The sequence below is a fragment of the Bombus affinis genome, chromosome 7, assembly GCF_024516045.1.
Source record: "Bombus affinis isolate iyBomAffi1 chromosome 7, iyBomAffi1.2, whole genome shotgun sequence".
Lineage (NCBI taxonomy): Eukaryota > Metazoa > Arthropoda > Insecta > Hymenoptera > Apidae > Bombus > Bombus affinis.
This window is the reverse complement of record NC_066350.1, coordinates 8,693,522-8,709,068: the sequence shown is the minus strand read 5'-3', so window position 1 is coordinate 8,709,068 and position 15,547 is coordinate 8,693,522. Positions and strand designations below refer to the sequence as shown.

The window sequence follows — 15,547 nt, the reverse complement described above, 5'->3', positions numbered from 1 at the left end:
AAGTTTCAACGTCGGAGCGTTCGTCGCAGGCTCAGGTCAGCGAACGTCGCGACCGAATTTCACCACGGCCCGTTTAACCCGGTTTTATTCCCTCGTGCTCCACCTTCGTTCGCCGCAAATTCCAAACGGATTAGGAAAAACGGTGATAATCAAATTTTCAACGACCAGTCGAATACAATGTAGTTAACCGTGGAAAGGCTCGAATTTGTCGACCAACATAAATCAACGTCGTTACGACAAAGCAACAAGGCATATCCGACAGTCAGCGTTCATTAGTTGCAGTCAGCGACTGGCATGTTGCAAGCAGTTAAACAACATTAACGGCTCGTTCATCGACTTTCGTCGCTAGATCGTTCCGCGTCTAATTGTTCAGCTGTTCGCACGTACAACTTTCGTGGCAACTTGCACAAACTCGACCGCCGATGACTCGTTTCGAGCCTCCCCCGAATCGAAATACGATAAGCGGTTTTGCATCGATTTGCGGAATTTATTGTGGAATTTACGATGCTTTATGATGCGAACAAAGTTTCTACGTAAGTACGTATTAACGTACTTTATGAATATTGGTATAGTACGGTATAGTGTTTTATACCAATCGTTTAAAAAAAAATAGTGTTGATAAAACATAGTCTAATAAATTGCGCGTAATACGAACATAGCAGAGAATACTGATCTTTTGAGCCTCATCCTATTAAACTATTTACTGTCGAAGAAATATGAAATGGCCAAGATCTTTTTGTCGTCGAGCGAAAGAAAATTAGGATATTTTTGTATAAGGTGATAATGAAAATTAGTAAGTTTTGAAATTGTGCATTTTTTTTAATGTTTAGTATTATTCTAACATGTCACCTTCTTTCTATCGTTATTTTCCATTAGAACAACGTGGGAAGGGTAAAACAGAGTTACTTTTAAAGTCGAGAATTCTTTAAATTCGGAGCAACTAATTATCGAAAAAAATAAGGATAGATCGCTTACATTTCGGTTTACGGGATTAATCGATCTGACGCTTGAGCAGCTCATTTATCACAAAGCTAAACTATCGCGACTTTAATAATTATACATAGACACGTAAGCTCGAAGCGTATACACAGATTTTGTCATAATCGTAATAATAGCTTTTGTGGAATTTCATCGATCTACTCTATAGATTACAGCACTATAAAAAAAAAAAAAAAAAGCTAAAGTACACAAACGTCCCTAAGGATCGTTTCCCACGGAAATGTACATATTTTGTAACCCCTATACAGTTGCACGCGTCATCGTCGTAAGGATGCTAAATTTACGACCCCTTACGCGTTCCAGATTTATTTATGGTTCCCGTTACCATGACTTTAAAATCGTAAGCGACGTTATAAAACGTCGCCGTGTCTCGAACTTAACGGAACCGTACAATTTTGTTCGCCGATTCAGATTGCTATCGTTGCTGGTAATAAATCGATAGAGAAATATACGCGTCTGGCGTTACAGATTTCGGTAGTTTACCGAGTATCAATTATCGTGGAGTATTCGCGAAGGTGCGAGAAGCCGTGACTCAACGATTATCGAGCCTGATACGAGATAATTTAAGATAACGTACCGTTTAACGAACTCGAGCTTTATTACGTGAAAGCGGAAGTATTTAATTGATTGCAAATCCAGATGCGATGTACCTATAGCTTTTTAATCGATTCTGTCTGGATTATTAATCCTCTCGCGATGGAATTTTCCGTGCTTGCGAGAAAAATTGCTTTTTTCTTTTTTTTATTAGTTATCATTGACAGAGACGCAATCTTTCGAATGGTTCTGCAAGGAAGATTTAACACATAAAAATATAATTGGTTGTGTAATACGTACAGGAGATCGAAGGAGGAATGTATAATTATTTCATGTTACAGGCAGCAGGTTGTTAGGTAGAGTTGTTAGGAAATTGTTATTAGATAGAGAAATGTCAAGCGGAAGAGAAGTTCTTTCTTTTTTATTTTTCAAAAATAACATCGTATAATTTCGATGCGTTAATCGATACAGCTTGTTACCTCACATAAAAGAATTTATAGAAATTCCTTTAATTTCAGTATTATCAGATGATTTTGTCAAGCTTATCCGCAACCATGTTTTCTTAGTTGTGTCCATAAACAAATAAATTTACGTATACATTGCAACAATGTATTCCGTACGCGTAACATCATAACTTTTCTCTACTTTTCAATTTACGAGCCTCGCAAATAAGATATCCGACCAACTGATATAAACACTGGGCCATAGATGCACGTTGAAACGGTAATGGAAAACTAGTAGCGAGCTGAAGTTGTAAAGGAAAAGTCGAGACGTGGGCGTACGGGCAAGTAGAGAGGCGAGTAGCGATGTAATTAAGGCGTGTCGGCTGCATATTAAACGGTGTGGCCGCTTACGGTAAGTGGCAACGGAAATCGTCCGGTGACATTATTTAATGATTTCCGGCTGGTCGGAAGACGCGACGAAAAACACTATCGTAGGAAACCGCACTGGTTCGTACGGCTCCAGCTTGCACATGGTAAAGATATGTAAAGGTGCGTTTAGACAAGCACGCGATTGCTCGTTCTTGACTCGCTTTAGTGAAATTAAAGCGTAAGCGAGCGTTCTTTCGCTTAATGTAAACGCTCTCCGAGCAATTTCAATTACGCCGAAAGAGCTTCTTTACGACGACGTACGCGAGCAAACGTTCGTAGAGATTAGACAGAGCAGAATTTACAATGTCCAACGGTTATTCCTGGTTCAGTCTCCTGGCGAAGAGATTATAGTTACAAATGCATTGTTGCAGAGAATTCGGATGTTCGATTGTCGATTCGGCGAGTAATCGCCAAATGGCGAACGAATGTTCGTTTACAGTCTCATTTTACTAAATTTTATTTAAAACGAGACAAAGTTGCGAGCATCGGTTCGCTTGGTCTAAACGCACCTTTAGATGCTACACACGGGTCGATCGTCGATCAAAGGGATATCGTAGTAGCTGGCAAGGAAATATCGCTCGTCCGGATCCGTCGTGTAAACATACACCCATCGGACCGGTCGTTATTAAGGAGACCGGCCGCACCATTTCCTGTGGGATAGTTCACGATGATGTGTCACCCTCATCGTGGTTGCTCCACTCCTTCTGTCGAAATTAATGGCGCCAGTCGCCTCCAAAGGTTCCACTCTCCCCTTCTGGAAAACCTACGTGTCTTCTATATGGTGGGACCAGAAAACAATACAGTTGTTGGTTGTTGAATTACGGCCGAATTACTACTTTTATAGCTTTTAATATTTCATATTTTGTATCGATTCGAATGTCTGACAAATCGTTTCATCGATGATCAGCTGTCGGGTTTCGTACGAGATTAGTAAGTGTTAGTGCTATTAATAAGTGCCATTACTAAAGACTAGAAGCGTATATAAGCATGTAGCTGTCGAATAATAATTTTAACGGTTAAAAACAATTTGTCTTTCATGACATGGCGAAGACACCTATTGGCTACGTAAATTGGAATTTAGAGAAGATGTTAGAAATTTTGAAATTTACCTTCGAATCTATAGTTACTTGTGTCATCTTGTTGCAATAAATGAACTCGTGAACGTAAGTCATTTGTCTCCTGAGAATCGAACATTAATCGTGAACCTATGTAAGGAAACTGAAAGAGTGACTCCATTCATCATACAAACTGCTCGAAAGCCGCATTGATCAACTCCGTATATTGAGAAGCAGAAAAAGACGATGATACTGCAGATACTATTTTTTAAATCTATCTTTCAACTTGATATTATTTATGTCATCATTATGTTACGATAAAGAATCTTATGAAGTCATTTGTTTCTCGAATATCGAACGTTAATCGCGTGTTTATGTAATCTGTATGTATTAAATAATTTAACTCAATGTTTATGTAATGTTTATTTAAAAAAAAACGTTATTTCTTTCAAAGTTGATCATTCTGGCTTGCTGAGAGAATCACGTATCGAACGACCTAGAATTCTCATAAAAATATTTCTATTGTCTGCCAATGTGGGAAGTAGAATGAGCCAGATCGATGAGTTAGTGCCATTTAATACGACGATAGAAACACGCAGATACTTGGATGACTATAATTCGATAGCGAACCTCATCCTATGGTACATAGATCCTCCTGTTCGCCAGGCTGAAAGAGTAGAATTTCCGCAACGTGTAGTTTTGCAGATCAGAAATGGAGCAACCCTTAAACCCTTGACCCTAGTGTCGGCTATCATCGAATCCTTGGTCGCGTGACAAAGAGCGTACTTTATTATCGTCGAAGATATATATTGCAGCGAATTTTAATCAGATTTAGGAAACCTGTCTGCCCCTCGATGTGAATAACGAAATCGTCGTTTCGTTTCGAAATTTATCATTAATTTCTGTGTTGGCGAGTAAAATACTCACGTTTGTCTAATTTCATTCGACCGAGTATCTTGCTTGACGGATTGTGAGTCAGACGTAGAACGATAGTTTCATTAGATGCGAATTAGGAACGCTAATGAAATCTTATAATGAGCTACGATAATTAGACTGCGAATGTTTGTACAAAAATTCAGATAGTATAAGAACATATATAAAATATCGGAAGTTATGTTCATCCAGTTGGTGAATAGCAAGAGGCATGTATTTTAACGCGGCAATTGCTAAAGATATGCCGCGACAATTGCCAAAGGTTACGAAAGTATTTGGACACGTAGAGACATTTCTGAAACGTTGTCGAGTGTTGTACAAGGTATTTTGAAATTTCATCAGCACTTTAATGAGGCGTGAAAACACGAATCGATGGGAAAATGTCCACAGAATAGTAAGCAATTGTGCAAATAATATACTTTCGAAAAATAAATAAAGAGCTAGTTACGAAAAAGGATCGCTTTTAAACGCGCAGTATCGTCGTTTGACGATCTGTCAACTATTGTATCAAGTTGTGCCAAAAGTTTCTTTCGTTTTAGAAGGAAGCAATAAACACGCACCATCTTTTGCTTTATATTATTTTATTCAATTACGTACGATCCATTTTGCTCTATTAAGATAAAGATCGCAACATTTGACAGACTAGGTTTCGTGTTCGTATAAACATTGCCAGATAAAGCAGCTGCGTGCAGATAGCGAAAGACACATTTACTTACACATTACTTTTATATATCTTCGCTTCTACGTTATTTCCACTACGCTTAACACAATCTATATACGTATTTTATCATTTTTTCTCACGAGCAAGATATAAAACTATAAATCACGAAACGTAAAATATAAAAAGAAACGAAATAGATTTTCCAAAATACTTCGCCATGAATTTTTCTCTCATACACAAGTTGGCGATCTAAAAGTGTATCGCTGTACTTGATAAAATCGTGACTCGTGGCTTACTTGAAAGAGAACTAGAAACGACCCAAGTAGCCAGTTACCGGTACAAGGGTTAAACCCCTCTTAAAAGCCAGGCGTATTTAAAAGGGTAGATCGAGTAAACTCGATGGAATACAGGTCAAACGCGAAGGGTTGAAAGACAGTGACAAAAGGACGGGATGTGTTTAGAGAGACTGGAACGAAGCCAATCGCGATTGTGCGAGGCTCGCGAAAATTTCAGTCACGGAAGACGGTAGACTCAAGAGCGAGGGGAACCGGCAGCCGGAACCAGCAGAGGAAAGGAAAAAAGTATCGTCTAGACAGCAGCTTCCGGTATCGCTCGAATACACAACAGAAAGATACCGGGGAAGACCCCTGCCGGCTCGTTTCACCTGGCCCTACGGTCATCGGCTGGCCAAGGTGGATGACCCCATTTGTGGTGTCGTTCGCGTTGGCGCCCACACCCGCACCCAACCCTCGAGCCCGCTTACTCTGGCGCGCACAGAAATCCAATTAATATGTGTTCCGTGCACGCCAATCGATTTAATTCCTCGCGAACAGCCCGGTATATTCGTCCCCGCGTGTTTTGTCTTTTTCCCTCGATCAATTCAGGTAACGAGATAAGAGACGACAACCCTTGTTTCCTGAGGGGGTTCCGATGGATTCCGATATCGCGACTAGTATTTTGTTTCATTCGACAGGCAAGAAACGGTTTTTCGGTACGCCAGTCTATTACCAGTTTCAGATAAAAAAGAAAAAAAAAAAGAAAGAAAAAAGGAAAAAGAAACATTTATACGACGTCCGATATTCAATTAAAATTATTAATGAAATTTGCTAAGTCGCGCAAGTTACATGTTCTCGCTGGCATAACACAGGGTGGTTGGCAATAAAATAAATAAAATTCCGTAGACAAGCTACTAGGTTCCTATCGTAATTACAAACTGAAAAATGATAAAATCGTAGAAGAGGAATCTATAATGTACAGGTAATACGTTAGTATTATTAGTTGGAAAATTATTGTGCAACAGCATTCTAGATGTCAAATTAGAGTCATCGAAGGCTCTTAAAATTGTTTGATCTGTTGCCTTAATAATGCCCTACATCCTTCCATGTTCTATATTTCGTTCACCTTCTTCGTCACGCAATACTATAACCCTGTTTGTTAATCTGACGCTTCGGGTCAGTCACGAAAATTTGCGTGCCCTATTCTTCGTGATTGTGTAACAGCAGTTGGGTCTATCGATGCTCTTTCATTTGAAAAGAAGGCGCGATTCAATTTCCACTAAACACCGCTGAGTAAACTTTAGTAAAAAGTAAATTCACGTATCAATTCTGGCTGTCTCGACATCGCGATTCCAAACTATTAAATAATCGCAAGGAACTTGATTCGAACGATTCTTCAGCTTCGTCTAATTCTCGTAAGTATGCTAATACCTGTGAACAGCGAAGTACGTTCCAGCTTGTCTAATTTAACAGCCTCGCTCATATCATCCATTTCAGAATACAGCGAATCCCCAGAATCCACTTTGAGTGGAAAAACAAACGATGTTTCGAGACAGGTTTGAAATTCCTATGACGAGCCGACGATTCTCCTTTCGTAAGTTCGCCAGATAATTTCTCACTCGATGTTACTGTTCGTTTCTAAACTCTAACGAGTCTACCAAGTGGTTTCGGGGTAGCTGGTTCTCTCGCCACTGTGAATTACAATCGCGAACGCGATTTAGAGTCGAACGCGCGATCCCTCTGTTTGTCTGAAGGGCCCTTAGGTGCCTCTTCTACGTTCCGACCTCCCATTATTCCACGGGCCAAGGCTTCCTTCTTCTCCTCCGCCTTTTCCCGGTCGACACGCCGCGCTGCGCCGCCGCCATTCCCCGTCGAAACGATCGTCCTCGATTTCCTTGTCGTTTGTTTTCGGTGCCTGGCCCCTCGAGTCTGCTTCCTGCTTTTTCTCCTCGCCTCGATCTTGTCCTTTCCTTTTGTACCTACTGTACTTACCTACGCCCTTCTACGATACACCGTCGTGTCCCACCGAACTCACAAGACCTCTTTCACACGATGGATACGTGTATCGCATTCGAGAATGAGATAGCCACGTGGCGCAGTTCCTAGCTAAGCGTAAGTGTCATTTATTTACTTCTCAGTTGCTGTCTTCTTGTCTATGGAATATACGTTTCTCGATCTCTCAGCCGCGGACGACATGGAAATCGCGTTCTATTAGGATGTCCGAAAAGTTTCTTTCGTTTTTATAAGGATATAATAGACGCACAATGTTTCTTGTTTTATATCAGTTTATTGAATTATACACGAACATAATAATAAGAATGGATGATACCTAATTCAATAAAATAATATAAAACAGAAATTTTCACTTTGTGAAACGAAAAAAACTTTTCGGACAATTTAATATTTATTCCGTCAAGCGTTGAAAATACGTAAGAAAAGTATGTAAAATTGGCGTGAAAGTGGTCGTGTTAATTTCGACAGGCCACGCTATAATTAGTTTCTTATGATAAATCTGTTTAAGATATACGATTATATAATATTTTAATAGAGATGTTACTTCTCTTCTCAATATCAGAAGTAATAAACTTCTTTTCTTTATTGGTTTAGAAATCTTGTGATGAAATCTTGTGTTCAAATTTATCTGGTGGATTTTTATTTTCATTCTTACTTTTTGTAGCATTAACAGGAGTTAAATCAAGAAATCTACCTACATGCTTCTTAGAGGAAATTGTATTGTATCAGGTTGTCCGAAAAGTCTCTTTTTTCAAACATGAAATCTAATCTGTCTGTGTGATCTCTATTTTGATAGAACAAAATGGATCATACGTAATTCGATAAAACAATATAAAACGGAAAATGTTGTGCGTCCATTATTTCCTTATAAAACGAAAGAAACTTTTCGGACGACCTAATACGAGCGAGGAAAGAAAGAGAGGAAGACAAATGTTGTACATGATTTTATATCAATAGGATTTCGTTTTGAATGATTGGAACATTGAATAATTTTTTTTAATATTTTTAAAAATATGAAAATCTCCCAGCTGGAAGACGAACGAGGACTTTTCTGTGAAAATGGCCAACGTTGAAGCTTATCCATTTCGCTTATACGTACATAAAAGAGATGCGACAAAGGAGAAGTATCTAAGTAGAACGTACACATTAAGTCGTTCCCTATAAAGCAAGAAAATGGATCTTGTCATACGCTATTTTAAGTATAATGTAGCCTGCGCTACGAAATTACGAAATTATGGAGGGTTTAAGTCGTCATTTTGCTGGTTTTGCATTTTTTTCTAAGCGATACGAACCTTTGAATTTCGCAATTTTTGCCCACTCCTATAAAATCTATAGCCAGACTTTCAAAAATCAAAGGAAACGGCTCTTTACTGTTGATGGCGGTGATTCTCGTAGTTGACGAAGCATAGAAAGGAATTTTACATACGTACGAGTACTAACACTGCGACTGCAGTACAGAGTTGGACGCGTGTAATATACGCGAATCGCGAATCATATATCGTGCGAATGAGCTCTAAGTTCTTTTTCGGGTGACGGTAATTCGAATCGAGCCCCGAAAGTAAGACCATTCCGGCGCTCATTCGGTGGACGTTGCGCATCCGGGAACGGCGTCGCGATGAATCAGCGGATATTGCCGGATGAGCATTTGGCTCCAGCTCCAAGCCACTTCCGGTATTCGAAACGGTATTAAGCCCGAAGATGCTTTACCAAGTTTCTCCATTGTTGTTCCTGATCTTTATGATTTGCTACGAACTGTTATGCGACCAACCAGGAAATTACTTCTGTTTTCGATTACTTTGTTCCTCGTCTGAGTACGCTGGTGTGCACGAATCATACATACCTCTTACGATTTTTACTTATTTATTTATTTATTTCTTATAAATGTACGTAGACCAAGTTCTGCTCGAACAAAGATTTGTATACCCTACGATTGCTATGGCGCTACGCTACAACTCCGTTTACTTGCTAGGGAAAGAATACTTTGTACAATTGGAATTTATGTCTCTCCCTACGTACGATTTTTCGTTCGTGTAATAGGAATTCACGTTAGATAAGAAGTAGTTCCAAGCTGCTGTAGTTGATTTGATCGGGCTCTGACTAAAACTTTGTTCAAATAAATGGAGTTCATATAAATGGAGTTCTACCGCGTAAGATCCGCTAGCTAAAACCAGACTCGCATTCCTTACTTTAGCCGGCAACTTTGTGAACTAAATAGAACTTACGGAGCAATTTAATAAGAACGTAACAGCAATGAGGGAACGCGTCTAAGTCCGAACGACTATTGTCGCCATGGAACTCGGTGAAGGGAGCAAAGAGCAAATCGTGGATTACACGCGGAAACACGATCGGCAATACACGGTGGACGTAATCACGTTTCGTGCTGCCTTGGTGAGCAGGCTAGGCAAGATTCGTGCGAAGCCGCACGATAGACACCGCGTCGCGTCGCGGCGTTCTGGCTTTCGTGCGGCGCCCCGACGCTGCTTTCCGGTCTCCGTCATGCTTTAACGAGCCGAAAGCACGAGAATGACAAACGTTACGCGGCTAATTTATACGCTCGCGCCGCCCGTTTTTCCAAACCGTTCCGTGTCCGGCTGGTAGAGCCGGTCGAATCGACGAGATCGCGATCATTCGTCGAACTCGGCTGACACGCAATCCTTTCCATACAGTTTCTACCAGTATCCTTTGTCTCTCGAATGGTCTCCAGCGTTCTTACGAGATGCTTGACTCGCGGAATTTCGAAGGATGCTTGAGAAATTGTTTTCGATCGAGGAGTTGAAACAGCGAACGATATAAACGTCAGAAGCGAGGATTCTCGGTAGCAACGGTAAACGATACACCGAGTGCCTGAAGCGATGATTTATAATAGAAACAAGAAATGTATGTGATATTTAAACCGATAGTTTAACAACGTTGAAGCAATGATTTATGCTAATAGCTAAGCAATGGAAATCTTCCGAACATTTAACCTACGTAATATAATAAAACATGTTTCCTGTGGCTTGGTCGGTCGATTTTTCTGTAGTTGGCCACGATTCAATAGATAATCTTAGTTGGTTAATTTCGAACTTTGCACGTTTAAACTTAATAGATAATCTATCGTGCGTAATTTAATCAAATGTTTTTTCGAGTTATTAATTAGTTGATCGTTCCGTAATTGGATAAAATTGAACAGGTAAATCGTACTTGGATAAATTCAAGCTTTATCCTTCCAACGTTCATAGAATTTGTTGTCTAGATCGGCGATTTCATCGAGACCTCGATTCGACGAGGAGTGCCTCTCTCTCTTTGTCGAACGATCGTAATGCAACCGTGAATCCCGATGCGGATTTGAGCCGCGAATTCGTCCTCTCGATCGCGTCGAACCCTGAACGAATATAATGGACTGTTGGGACGGTGAATCGCCTCGTTCGTCGTGTCCCAGGGGTCTGGCTCGTTTATTATTCGCGTGAATTCGCGATTCGTCCCGATATTTTCCGTGAACGACAGATAACACACCACGTTCCCCACAGCGCGAATCATCCGGGTATATCATCCGATGCTGTTTGAAATTGGATAAAACGAAGAGATTGTACCAGTGATTTTTCCCTGAATATTTTTACGACATTATTTGCAGAAGGATATATGAAATGAGATATATCCGCGTATATATATACGCTGTATTCTGTTCATGTATATTCTCGAGTCAGTATTTTTGTGATCGTTGATAGTGCGTAAGAAAAGCTCGATACGTAACCCGAACGTAGAGCGAATTATTTTACTGCAAAAGTGCGGAAAAATGGAATTTAGAAGAAGATTATTATTTTGGCAATGGCCCCAATGGCCTATGTTGTTAGAAGACCATTTTTAATACGTCGAATATATTATCGACTTTGTCATAATCCTCAGACCTAAATTCCATTGAGCCTGTTTAGTCTGAATTGGGAAGTAGAATCGAAGCGTATCATATCGCGTCTAAGGAAGATTCGAAGAAAATACTTCTTGAAGAACGTAATAAACTAGGTCAAAAAAGAAAAAAAAAAATGGTAAAATGATTGGTACGTTCTTAAGAAAAGGATTGCATACTAAGTATTAAATGAAACGTTGTATGAAAATTGTACCGCGAAATCGTCAATGTGCCAACACTTTTGTTTCGCTAAAAACAGACCTTTGCACGTATTTTATCCTTTTTCTTTGCTACAGCTATTTTTAAAATTTATGATTCATGGCGCGCTTAAACTTCAGACTCGGCAGTTACGTTAAAAAAAGAAAAATTAAGTAGATAATCAGCTTCTTCGCAGATTTACGAAGAATCTTATACGAAGATCCGGCCTGTGCCAATACTTTTGTTTGGCACTGTATTTCGTTTCGTTATACGTACGTGTATTTTGAGATGGATTCATACTCTTAAATCAAGAATACTGTCGGACCTATATTTGCTTCTAGAACAGATTTTACTCTTCTTGCAATCAGTATAAAACGCGTTTGGTTCCCGGTAAAATTTCATTGGAACAAACGCGAACGTTTTAATAAAATGTACGAAGAAATTGACGAGCGATTGTATCAGAAAAGATCCACAACTCAAGGTATAAAGTGTCAGAGTGTCTTTTACACTGACACAATGTACCACAATGTATCCAAGGTTAGGGAACAGGTAAAACAAATGGTCGCGATCACGATCTTGCCCAGCGGTTGGCCACAGAAACATTCTGTCGTCCGTAAACGTTCGATGCTGAGTCATTTGACAATATGTCAAATAAGTCAATTGTCATAACGACAGTAGTCATTTGCAGTAAGGCTACGAAGAACAATACAATATTAACATTAGTTGCGGTGAAACGTCGGTAAAATAGCGCACAGAGTATCGGTGGCCAAATTTGTGGTTCCCTGAACACGCGTCTACCTGATGCACGATCGATATACCGATCTTGCGGCCAAATCTCGAACCTTTTGGCAGAATTTGTCGGCGTCCTTTCGTCGCTACGAACGCTATAACTCCCGATAGGACCAATAAAACGTCTATTTATGTAGACATTTCTCGCAAGATTCTCCGTCAAGACAACGTTGAAACAAAGATTCAGAAAATTCGAGAGAATCCGTATCCGTTACTTTTCCAATCCAAATAGGCCGACGACGTCGTTAGTCATTTATTATTGATCGTATCGAAATGAAAGGATACGAATCGAAAGGAATATTAACGCGATAAGCGAAAATCTTGGTTAAGATTAAATGCGCGGCGATGGTTGATACGGAACCGTACAGTCGTCTGGCAATAAAAGAGAGACATTGAAAATATTTGGTGATTTTAATTCAATAGCCAGTAACTGTAAGGTAAAAGCACGAACGGGTCGAATTTCGGCGGGAAACAGAAAGCACGAGCGGTTAAATATGTAAATGCAAGAGAGAAACACAATGTATTCCTGGATTCCTTTATTTATTGTGATGATCGGTGGAGAAAACGGGCCTCTTTCTCGTTGGCGAGCATTCGTGGCCGTTTCGATCGATCGGAGCGACGAAGCGGAACCATTATCCGAACCGAATGCGCCGCCCGAATCATCGATCGTAACCGGTTCCGTTGGTATGCACAAAGTGGCAATTAGTCGGAACGATGTTGCCGGTGAGAATATATGATGTGATTATGCACAATCTTTCGGTTGTTGTTATAATATTGCTTGTGCCTTTGGCCATCGTTTCCAGTGACTCGTCGAGCGTGCACGATACCACCGCAACAATGCGTTCCCAGAAGATCCACGCGTTTCAATATCTTCGAACCAGGGAATAAAAATAACAACAATGTATGTACTTTTTATTTATTCTTACGAAAAAGTCGGTTAAACGGTTACTTAATCGCTCGAAGAGAAGTTCGTTTTTGTTTAAATGGTAGACGACGATCGGTAAATCGTAGAGACATTTGTTGAAAGATTAAATTATCCGGAGATATTAGTTTTTAAGCGTTCCGATTGCGAACAATCATTATAAATGGTAAAATTCGTTTACTTATCGATAATCAGACAAATATTCCATCCTGGATAATGGTCATTCGTAATAAAAAATAACTTCTATCGTCGATAATATGTCGTTCACGATAAGCAAGAAGGTTTAACGTAAATTTGTAATAAAAATTGGCTAATTATTTATTATAGTTATTCCCGACCAAAATCATTTAAACTAAGATACCGATCCTTGTACTATAACTTTCTTCCATCTCGGTTACAACCGTTATTTACGATCCCTGTTTCGAACCATTCGCCATCGTCACCCGCCATTTTCGTCCTAGGAATTTTCCATCGCGGACCCCGCTGCGTCTGATGGTGGCTCGCTGTCTCGTGGTACCGGTTTGACAATAATTTAACCTCTCCAAGGCCTGGATCGTGAGAAGATTCCAAACGTCGCCGCGTTTAGGAATCTTAAATGTTGCAACGTTCGATATTTCCGAAGGTTGTTGCCTATATCGAGTGGTATAACGCGGCAATCATACGAAAGCTGTTCGCAACTGTTCGATAAGATCGCACCAGAACAACAACGGTGAGTCGTCTACTGCGCATTCATGCTACTTGCCATTAAAAATCAAAATTAACCCTTCGTTCGTACGCTTCTAATGTTACGGTAGAATTTCCATTCAAACTGTATTTACGATTATCGTTTTCAGCCGTAAGACTTTCAATGTAACATAGAAGTTCCGTTTGTACGTCTTTTGTACATTTGCCACAAAATAAACTTCGCTTTTCTTATTTACGCTTACCGCGATTTATTTATATTAATCCTAGAGCCGTGGGAAATGTCGAAATCGCCTTCTATTTATCTCATATTCTTTACCAAGAGAAACACGTAATCCGAATGGAGAGAAACCGTGTTTCGAAAAGAGAACGAAGTTCTACGGATATATATATATTATATATATTTATAAAAATCCTTTTCTGCGCTCGTAACTAGCGACCGTTCGACTTCAACACTCCGAACCAGTTGTTTCTTAGTTGTTTCTGAAGAAACGAATTGTCAAATGACGACCGATATCGTTGGAAATAGTAGGGAAATACACGGAGATGAAGGGAGTTCCATTGGTGCAGGGTATCCGAGTACTTCGGCCTTTAGGTGAATGGCTGATAACCTTGAAGAGAACGTCTGGAATGCGGTGTCCGTTGAAATTTTTTTAAGCAACCACGCGATCCCCTCCAACCTGTCAGCCGGTTGCACAGCCGACGTTAATCCCGATGGATCGTTGCAATTTTGTTGTACCCGCGTGACAGGTGGGTTCGTCGATCTCCGGCCAACCATGGTGTTGCCGCTACGTGTCTCGACTCGGCTCACACCTGCTAACAACTCCGTTAATAGAACCGGCCGACTCGATTCGCTTCTTATGTTAACCCTTTCGCCACGCCGGACCTCGCCAAAAAATCTTATACACCGCTGTGCGTCAGCTTCAGCTTCAACGATAAACGCATACTTTCGTTCGAGCAACGTCGTTAACAGGTTGAATGGCGAGATATTCCATTCAATATTCCATGGTAACGATGATACCGGTATCAACCCTTAAACGGTTTGTTTCTTCGAAATACATTTTGCGGCGGGTAATTTATACGTACGTAATCAGAAAACTCTGTAGAAACGTAACTCGCTTGTTGTAGTTATTTTAGGGAGTACAGTTATCGCGCATTTACACGTTTCGTTTATCAGGTGTACGGAAAGTTTTAGTCTTTCCTTTTTTCAACTTTCTATTATTTGTGCATAATACGTGGAAATAATTTCTCCCATTGTGCGCGACTTTCTGTCAAGCTTCGTATTCCGTCGCAAGAAAATGACATTGCAGCGTTTTAGTATTTCTGCAGCATTTCGAAAGTGCTGTCCGACTAAAGAGCATTGCATCGACCTGAATAAATGGTAATCTGTTGGTGCCAAATCTGGAGTGTACGCCGCGCGCGGAAGAGCTTGCCAGCGCTAGTTAAGGATAGTGATTCGAGGCATACGCGTCCTAGCGTTGTCGTCATCGCTCATTGTGCTCGCTACCGTTTTTGCGAGCTTATTGTCACCGATCGATCATGAAGTTGCCGTTTCCGATAGATCGATAGCAATCAATCAGTTGCAACGAAAAGGCGAGAAACTATATTTGGCAAGGTGTAGAAGGGTTTCTACCGCGCTAAGCTGATTTTCTGGACTTTTTTTCACAACAGAAAAATACAATAAAATACGATAAATTTGTATAATTATAATCTTTAAAATTGATATTACACG

At 40.2% G+C, this 15,547-nt stretch overlaps 1 protein-coding gene and 1 long non-coding RNA gene across 9 annotated transcripts in view; one reads left to right on the top strand and one right to left on the bottom strand.

Annotated features, from left to right (window-relative positions):
* Positions 1 to 15,547, bottom strand: part of LOC126918926 (uncharacterized) — a 136,800-nt gene that overhangs the window by 29,671 nt on the left and 91,582 nt on the right. The window lies entirely within an intron of this gene.
* Positions 1 to 15,547, top strand: part of LOC126918872 (insulin-like peptide receptor) — a 116,846-nt gene that overhangs the window by 57,873 nt on the left and 43,426 nt on the right. The window contains exon 1 of one of the 5 annotated variants that reach the window (XM_050727332.1): positions 7,992 to 13,843. The exons of the other annotated variants lie outside the window; for them this stretch is intronic. The gene's annotated coding sequence lies outside the window, so the exon portion shown is untranslated. Of the gene's footprint in view, positions 1 to 7,991; positions 13,844 to 15,547 lie in introns of those variants that run through there. 5 annotated transcript variants of the gene reach the window in all.